The sequence below is a fragment of the Dipodomys spectabilis genome, unplaced genomic scaffold (genome assembly GCF_019054845.1).
Source record: "Dipodomys spectabilis isolate Male_0828 unplaced genomic scaffold, ASM1905484v1 ptg000428l, whole genome shotgun sequence".
Classification (NCBI taxonomy): Eukaryota; Metazoa; Chordata; class Mammalia; order Rodentia; family Heteromyidae; genus Dipodomys; species Dipodomys spectabilis.
The window spans coordinates 98,325-108,548 of NW_024871105.1; the positions used below are offsets into that span (position 1 = coordinate 98,325).

The 10,224-nt window shown below is 37.1% G+C and overlaps 1 pseudogene; it reads left to right on the forward strand.

Annotated features, from left to right (window-relative positions):
* Nucleotides 1-6,631: 6,631 nt before the first annotated feature.
* LOC122097722 lies at nucleotides 6,632-6,731 on the forward strand (annotated as a pseudogene).
* Nucleotides 6,732-10,224: the final 3,493 nt, after the last annotated feature.

Consider the following 10,224-nt stretch of genomic DNA (forward strand, 5'->3'; position numbering starts at 1 on the left):
TAAGCATTAACAGAATAAAAATTACATGGAGACATAATTAAATACCTAATAATTGATAGTAACACATGATGCATAATTCAATAATATATAGACATCTGTCTCATTCTATGAAATATTAATTATATGTATGGATATATGTACATATATGATAAACAATACTGATATTGAGTAATTATTAATTGATGCTTTATTAGTTGTTAACTGGGACACATCATTAAATGGAGATATAATTTAATACCTAAGTATTGGTACTAATATTATCTATAATTTAATAATATGCAGACATCTCTCTTTTTGTGTCTACAATATTTATATACAGAAATCTCTATCTATTTATACCTTGTTCACTCCTGGGGCTCGGTGGTTCAGTGCTCACCTAGTAATCATGAAGCCCTGTGTTCAATTCCTCAGTGCCACATAAATAGAAAAACAGGAAGTTCTGCTATCTTTCAACCAATTGAGTGCTAGCCTTGAGCACAAATGCTTAGGGAGAGTTTATAAGCTCTTACTCAAGCCCCAGGACTGCCACCAAAAAAGGGTAGGATGTTCTAACTGCAAATATAGAAGGACATAACTTCAAATACCTCATTACAGAGCAAGCTAGGTGTGTGGTGCTTACAGCTGCCACCTAACCTGACTTAGCCACATGTAAACCACTGCAACCCAGCTCCATGGGTTACACATGTCATCCTGGCTTATGCCCGTCATCTTAGCTGCTCGGGGTGTTTAAACCCCAGTCCTGGCAGGATGTCTATGAGACTCTTCAAAATATGGCTCCAAGTCATAGAGCTCTAGCCTTGAGCAAATATCATTAGAACAGTATCCCCACGCTTTCACTTCAAGCCCCATGTCTACTTCCCCCAAGTAAAAAACCACCCCATTAAACCATTAGATGTGAACTTGTATGGTTTGTGAAATTTTCCTTAAAGAACGGTGATATTGATGAAAGTACCCTAATTTTAATGACAGCTTGTGGAACAGAGCTATGTGCTGAGTCTTCACAGGGTGCAGTGTGCTGAGTCCTGCATTGGGTGCTAAGTCTTTCACAAGATACTGTGTGCTGAGTCCTGCAAAGAGTGACATGTACTGTGTCCTTCACAGGGTGCATTCTTACATCGTGCCCTTGTAAGGGATCCACAACTGAGATGATTATGCAGACAAGAATATTGAGTCTCAGATATGCTCCCATGGCAAGTACAAAATTATGTATTACTGAAGACTAGTGAGTTGTCTTCTGCGGACAAATGTTTTCGTTTTTTCTGTCATGAACCTTGAACTCGGGTTCTAGGTGCTGACCCTTACCTCTAGGGCTCATGGCTAGCACTTCACCACTTGGAACCATGGACCCCCTTGCAGCAGAAGCCAAGCCCAAGGGGTCAGTATCTGGTCTGTCATCCCGCCTTCTCAGGAACCTGAAATCTGAAGATCTGGGTTCCAAAATATCCCAGACACAAAAGGTCCCATGAGACTATTATCTCCAATTCACCACTAAGAACTTGAAGTGGAAGCAGGGTGCTTTCCTCATGCTGGTAATCCTAGCTACTCAGGCGAATGAGATCTGAGGATCAAGGTTCAAATCAAGCCTGGGCAGGAAAGTCTTTGAGACACTTAGCTCCAATGAACCACCAGAAAACCTGAAGTGGTAGAGCACAAGACTTGAGCTGAAGACCTCAAGGAAAGCACCCAGGCCCAGACTTCAACTCCTACAACTGACAACAACAACAACAAAAGACAGAAAACACTAACAACCTGAGGTAGAGGCCTGGGAAAGTGCATTAGGGATAGAGTGTTTTGCATCTATGAAGCCATAGGCTTGATTTCTCAGGACCATATCATTAGGAAAAACCCTGAAGTGGCTCTTTGGCTCCAGTGGGAGAAGGCTATCCTTCTACAAGAGAAACTAGGTACAGTGCTCAGGTCCTGAGTTCAAGCTCAAGGACTCATGTATGTGTGTGCGTGCACACACACCCACACCAACCACCCCCCCACACACAAACACACACACTCACAGACGAGAAGTGATGTTGTTACACAAAATGGTAAAGCACTGGGCTTCTGCACTGTGCTCCTGCTCAGCACAAAGGCCTTATGATCAAAACCTAGCCACCCAGGGCCCAACAAGGAGAGGTCAAAGGTTTCAAAACGTGATGAGCTTCACCAGCCCTAGATGACAGGAAGCTTTGTGATATCCAACATGTACTTGGATTTCCCAAACCTAGGAGAGGCATCATAGGCCCATCATTGCTCCAATGAAACATTTCATTAGATTCAGTGCCCTAGTTGTCTGCCAGAAGTACTCCTGAATTATATTGAGCACTTTATCTGAACACAAAAACATAGTCTCACAAAAGCAGGATAAGTGCACATAACTTTATCTGCCATGGAAAGTGGCACAAATGAAAACTTGTTGTTAAAACAGAGCACTGGGGAGAGAGATAGCTTGGGGTACAAAGAGACCCTTTTCTCCTGACCTTCAGAGCACGCCCACATTCATCCTCACTAACTGGCTCAGGTGGAATTGTTTGTTACCAAGCTGTAGAGGAGTGAGGTCTTTTGTCTGCCTGTCCACACAATGTGAGAGACTTCTTCCAGCAGGCCTGGGATGCAGAGAAACCCTCAGGTTACACTGGGAACAGTGATGAGTTCCCTGGAACATGCACTGTCTTGAAAGAAGTCTCTGTGTTATGAAATTATTGTATCGAATACAAATTTCCTAACTTGGTGCCATTCATCATAGCTATTTTATAGCTTCACCTATAGGAATACATCCATACATAGACAATGACATGGAAATACAGGCTCTTTTTGAGGGGGCAGGTCCTGAGGTTGAACTATGAGCCTAGGCATTGTCCCTGAGCTCCTTTTGCTCAAGGGTAGTACATGAAGCTTGAGTCATAGCCTCAATTCTGGTTTTTTTGTGATCTCTTAGAAGTAACAGTTTCATAGACTTTCCTACACTGGCTGGATTCAAGCTAAGATTCTCTCCATCTCAGCATCCTAAGGAGGTGGGATTACAATCAGCAGCCATTGACATATTCTTTCCTTTCTTATTCATTTTTTAATCTGGACAATCTGACTTCTTAGCAGAGTCATTCCAATGGTTTGAATTAATAAGTAAACTACCCAATGTTTATTATAGTTGCTTTCTCTCCTCATCTTCTTCTCTGGTCACAGGTTTGAGGCCAAACGTGAGAAATGAGTGTCACAGTATTTTGGAGCAAATATCCACAGGATATGCCAATTCTGTCACTTAGCATTGAGCTAGAATTTACTGTCTCAGGATGAGAGGACCGAAATCTGGAGTGATCCTCATACTGTCTGCATTGCTCCTTTTGCCTATGACATGATCTAATCATTATGAATGTTTTGTGTCTCCAACTTTAAGTATCTAGAACACACTAGAAGCATCTTTGTGTTTCTGTTTTTCTCTAGTACCTCTCGAGATTTAGACTAAGGATTTGTGTGAAGCAGCTCCTCTGCGAATCCCTGAGAAAAGCCACTTGAAGCCTCTTCAGGAGATCGCCATTCAAAGCCAGCTGAGCAGGAAACTTGGTGAGACTCTTATCTACAATAAACCACCAGTGAACCAGAAGTGGAGCAGTGGCCCAGAGGGTAGAGCTCCAGCTTTGAGAGAGAAAGCTGAGCAGGACGTACAAGCCAGACCATGCAGGAAAGCCTGGGAGTTGATTATGTCCAATTAACGACCAGATAGCTCTTCAATTACTTTCTGTTGGCATGTTGCATGGGCCTAGGTGAGAAGTCTTGCCCCTGTTATCTGATGATACAGGTAACTGGGACCTGAGATCCTAGGACCCATGGGTCCTACAGAAGAGAAGTATTTTTTAGACATCATATCAGCAAAATTTGGGCATAATCACTGGAATGCTTCAGAAATATGGAGAAAAACAGTATGGGACCAGCGAGTTAAAACAATAAACAGAGCAGCAGAATAAAATCCCATATAGATTAGAGGAAAACAACACTCAGTTTTTGCTATGTGAATTCAGAAGGCCATGTACACTTAGAAGGTATCACAAGTTTGTACCTAAAATATTGCATTGATACATTTTATATTCTGATATATATTCTAAACCTAATTATTTATATTCTAATTGTATTGATTGGAATAAATATCAATTTATTTGTCAAATTATCAAATAATTCTAGTAACTTTCATAGTGTGAAATATAAAATCATCACATATAAATGTAAAATATATAACTATATATAATATAATGAAAAGGCTCATGTTTTGCATTGTTCTGTTGTGGTTAGGGTATCAAAGGCAACTCTGTTTTAAAGTATTATTCCATTATCTCTACCTCAGTGTTTGGTAGAGTTAAACCTAAAGCTTTACCATTTGTAGATTTACAGCCTGGATGCAAGAGGAAACACTGTGGTTAAAACATTAGCAATTTAGGGAGGTTGAGCTTTTCTTCATGTGTCTATTGGCCATTCTTCTTTCTTCTTCAAACAAGTTTCTCTTTAAGTCTTTAGCCCACTTATTATTGGACAGTTGTTTCTTTGAGTATTTGTTGTTGGGGATTTAATTTTTTGAGTTCCAAGTATATTTTAGATATGAGACCCGTGTCCATTGTATGGCTAGTGAAGATCTTCTCACAATCCGTGGGCTTTCTATTGATCTTGCTAGCTATGTCCTTTGCCATGCGGAAGCTCTGCAACTTCATGCAATCCCATTTGTCCAACCTTTCTTTGATTTGTTGTGTTTCCGGGTCTCTATTAAGAAAATTTCGGCCTGCGCCAAGGAGACCTAGGGTTTCTCCTATTCCATCCTGTAATGTTTTCAGAGTGTCTGCTTTGACTCCGAAGTCTTTGATCCATTTGGAGTTGATTCTGGTGTAGGGTGATAATGCAAATCAAGACAACATTGAGATACCACCTCACCCCAGTTAGAATGGCAAAAATGAAGAACTCTAATAACAACAGATGCTGGAGGGGATGTGGACAGAAAAGAATCTTACTGCATTGTTGGTGGGAGTGTAAATCTGTTCAACCACTTCTCAAAAATCTTCACATACAACTCCCCTATGACCCAGCAATCCCACTTTTGGGCATTTACCCAAATGTTTACAAACAAGACCACACTATAGCTATCAGCACACCTATGTTTATTGCAGAATTATTTACCATAGCTAAGATATGGAACCAATCCAGATGCCCCTCAGTACATGAATGGATCAAGAAAATGTGGTATATATACACAATGGAATTCTATGCCTCCATCAGAAAAAATGGCATTACCCCATTTGTTAGGAAATGGAAAGACTTGGAAAAAATTATATTAAGTGAAGTAAGCCAGGCCCAAAGAAACCTAGGTCCCATGGTTTCTCTTATTTGCAATATCTAGTATATGTATGAGTCAAGCAGAAAAGATCAGATAATGTGATGTTAGGAAAATGAATCCTTAGATATGTATTTAAATGTTTTTTTTCTTTCATGCATTTGTTTCTAACGCACTTATAAGATTATCTTTTTGTTGCTTTGTATGTCCCTCCCCCACATTATAACCCCTGCTTTCACTATATTTGATGTCGGTATAATTTGTGAAGGAGAAGGGGAAAAACAAGTCGTTTAAGGATACAGGTGGACCTGTTGCAACAATGAGAAGTACAAGTTGTCATGTCGAAAACGAACTTTATAACTTTGGTTGGGAGGAGGATTGGGTGGGGGTCCGGGGGAGGCTGGGAAGGGATGTGAAGGGTAACAAAGGAGGAGGTTGCAATACTTGATAAAAAATGTACTCATTATCTTGCCCATGTAATGTTACCCCTCTGTACATTTTGTTCACAATAAAAATAATAATAAAAATAAAAATAATAAAAATAATAAAAAACATTACCAATTTAAGGCCTAATAATGAAGAGAAATATATGGACTTCTCTTGCAACTATGAAAATATTTGGTGATAAAATGGCAGTAGTGAAAGTTCCTGCCTTTTTGGAAGGTAGACAGGGCAAGACATTAGGTAATCATGAATATGAACAATTTTTCACTTTCTTGGTTTTAGCTACATTTGAAATGGTAGGTATCATAAACAATCATATTTTGATAAAATGCCTTCTAGTATGAACAGTTCTGGCTGAACTGTTCATCTCTCTAATGATCCCTTGTAACTAAGATTAGATTTGTTCCACTAATACAATCTATGCTGTCAGAGTAAGATATTCTGGTTGGTCTATTCCTACATGGAAGAAGGGTAAAGGGTCAGGTAGGCATTTGTGCCAGTAAGACCTCATTTGGGAAAATCTCAGCTCCATATGTTTAGAAGTAGCTCTTAAACAAGGCTTACAATCCATTGGCTCCACAGATCTAACACAGTTGGATAAATAAGTATTTGAAAAAGCCGTCTCCTTTGGACTTAGCTATTAATACTTGAAAGTTTGATCAAATTCTAAGTGAAAAAGACTTAAAATAGTCATTGACAAAAAAATTGCAAATGTGAGCAATCAACTGAACAACATATTTTTTTCAACTATTCACAGAATTTTAGGGAAATAAGATTAATAGCATTTTTAGGAACAATAAGGTTTCCTTGTTACAAATAGGCACCTAAGCATATAAGCCTGTATAAATATTTCATCATTAGCTACTAAAATTTACAGGATACTACATTCTTCAGCAGCTTGTATACCAAAATTACAACAATACAGAGATTAACATGGCACTTGTACAAGGATGATATGAAAATTTGTGAATTATTCAAAATTTTTCATTCTTCAGATGCAAGAAATGAAAAACAGCTATTAAAAAGTTGATTACAAAATTACAAGTGTAACAACACACCTAATTCATATAATTAAAAGTTACTTTGACATCAGTGTATTAAATTTTCACCTTAGAAAAGCCTTTACATAGCATAACCTTTACACAACTTTTGAAATTAGACAACATTGTTGTTTTATCCCAAAGAAATATAATACTAAAAGGACCTAGGGGGAAAAAAAGGAATCTTAAACTGTTTCTGTATGGAATGCAATCTGAAAGGACACATTAATGAACCTATATGTTATAAAACAATGTAGAATTTAATGTATTATATCTAGGAGAGAATAAAATAGATTATGGACACTATACAAACATAGAATATAGAATATTTTAAAATATAATTTTTCAGACAAACACCGGAAATATCTTTAGTTTCTATACTACTCATTTCAACAGATAAGTTAAAATTATTTCCGATCAACAAAATCACAAACTCTGCATAAATCATTATAGATGTATACAAAAACTCTTGAATACATTTTGACATCAAAAGCAGACAATTTACTTTGAAGAACTCCACAGAATCCATGAATTGTTACTATAAGATGTTGTTATTTGGATTGTGAAAATATGTTGTATTGACAAAAAGGAATTAATGACATTTTTGAAATTTAAGAAAATTAACCGAATCATTAGGATTTAGGAGAACAATTTGTACAGCCTTCCACAACTTCAAAGAGGTAGTGATACATACTTATCCTTTTGGTAATATCAAATGCAGTTTCTTCCAAGTGGTTCTTCAGACCTGGTTTGACATATTGGTTCAACAGTTCCAGTGTATTTTTGCTATCTCAATTACCAGCAGCAAGATGCAAGGGGGTCAAAAAGCGTTTAGTTTGGGCATTGGTATCTGCATCATGAAGAAGAAAGAAGCCACTCTGGTATTATTACACGTATATGCACTGTGCAGGGGTGCCCAGCCATCTACAGTTATTGCATGTGCCCCTTGAGCCACCAACTCACGGACAATGTCTAAGTGTCCACTGTAGGCTTCCCGATGAAGAGGCGTATACTCATCGTCATCCCTAGTATTCACATGAGTAGCCTTTTTGGAAAGTATTCTCTGCACTGTAGTAAGCTGGTTATTTTCAGCAGCCCAAAGAAGAAATTTGCTTGGATCCTTCTCCATTTTTTTTCTTGCAATTTTTACCATTCCTCATATTTTCATCTTGTTCCTCATCTTCATCAGAATTGCCTAACCAGATACATTGAGTACCAGTGGAAATGAGGTGTCCATGTATTTCCCTAATAGTTCATGTTGGTTGACCTGGTCAGAAATATCTGGTGAATTCTCTGCGTATGTTTTTTCACCATGGTTTATTTTCTTTTTCCATTTTTACTATTCGAAATTATTCTAACTGGAGATTAGGGAATAAATGGAGAGCAGAGGAAAGATGTTCCTCCATATTCAAAGTACAGACTGAAAATGAGGACCAGTGGTGTCTTCATGTGCAACTTATTCTAAGAATGAGAAAATGTGAAATAATGCCTCCTATATAAATGATTTGGGAAATGGCAGTGCAGAAAGTGAAATGATGCAACCCAAAATATAAAACAATATAAATTAGGATAATTATGGAGCAATCATATTATCTATGAGAGCCATGAAAGACATAGATGAGCTATCCACAAAATCCATGCCTCTGATCAATTTATAGAACAAGCAGAATTTTTTTTAAAAAAAGATGGAAATAGAATTTATGTATTTACTTGAAATTAGTAAATACCTTTTTAATAGCCTACATAAGAATCTAAATCCTTATAGCACTAGTAGCAGATCTGACTGAAATCAGTTGAATCACACTTTTCCTGTACAATGAAGGAATAGGTACAGGCTAGGAAAGCAGCTAGAAAAGGCAGGCTGATTGTAACTGTGAGAAAACTTTGTGGAAACTGGTATTGCGGATTACTTACTGGTGACCCACTTGCACTGGAAGCATGATTCTGACCTCTTGCTTGCTGATTCTGAACTATTGCTTTGATCATTATATTCTCCAAAAAGAAAAAGTCAGAATTGATAACAAAGGACTACTAATACATTTTGACTTTTCATTAAGCATATTCAATCATCAAAATCACACGAAGACAATAGACAGGCCTATTTTTTTTAGATGAAAACAAGTGTCTTTAAAAAAACAAGGAATTTAAGTAGTCTTCCAAAGTACTTCCATTTTACTTACTGCATTATACATTTTTCCTAATGTTGAGTAACAATAAATAATGGATCTATTAGAAAGCTCTTAAAGCTCATCTGTTCAATAGTGAGTTCTCTTACACTATATTATGGAATTTTTTTGTATGGTCTTAGGAAGAAATTTACATTACTAACTTGAATTTGTGACAGGACAATATCATGAATGTACATCTTTCTTCTATACTCTCAGATTTACATAATTATCTAAATATGTGCATTAAATAAGTATAGAGGAAAAAGTAGAAGCCACACTGGTGGATCATGGCTTTAATCCTAGCTAATCAGAAAGAAGAAATCTGAGAATTGTGGTTTGAAACCAGACCAAGAAAAAAAAGTCCATTAGATTTTGATTTGAAAGTAACAAGCAAAAGCTAGAAATGGAGCTATGGTACAAGCAGTGAAATGCTAGCCTTGAGAAAACTAAAACAAAAAAATAACAAATTCTGGGACAGAGTCAGGCCCTGACTTCAAGCTCTAGTATTAGCATCAAACTAATTAATTAATTAATTAATTTAAAATAAATTAAGTGGTCACATGTGGAGAAAATGCTCAGGGATATCACCCAGGCTCTTATTTCAAAAACTACAATCTACCGAAAAAATCTATTTAAATAATACCTGTGTAAATAGAGTATTTTCATCACCCAAATGCACATCCATGCTCAGTTACTTTTGCAAGGTAACTCTGTTATGTCTGGAGTACCACATAACATTATCACTTAAGTAGAAAGCATTGCAACATGGGTTCACTCTATCTCTCTAATGGATTTTTCTCCACACAAATACTCAAATCTTACAATTATTCCAATTCTTTGAAGTCATAGCTTTTTTCTTTAACATCCACAATATTAAAGTTTGAATTTAGTGTCTTGTGTCTCCTAAATGGGTGTTCTTACCAGTTTGTCATGCCCCCAGCCCTAAATTATCCAGATTAATTTTCAGATAGAATCTGGCTTCCTACTTGTGTATGATCATGGGCTCAGTCCACTTGATGTTATTCTTCCTGGAATTTAGAATAACAGGTGTCTGGCATTGTGTACAGATCTTTATGTCCAGTCTGGGCTTTAACCACTATCCTCACAACAGTAGACTCCCATATAGTCAGGTTTTTCATAAGCTTATCATAGCTGATTTTTTAAAATAAATCTTTGCATTTCCTGCAGGTTCTTGAGTACTGAATTAATTTGTGTTTTCTTTGGGTTCGTTTGTTTCATTTGAATATATGTATTCAGGGGTTCCTCATTT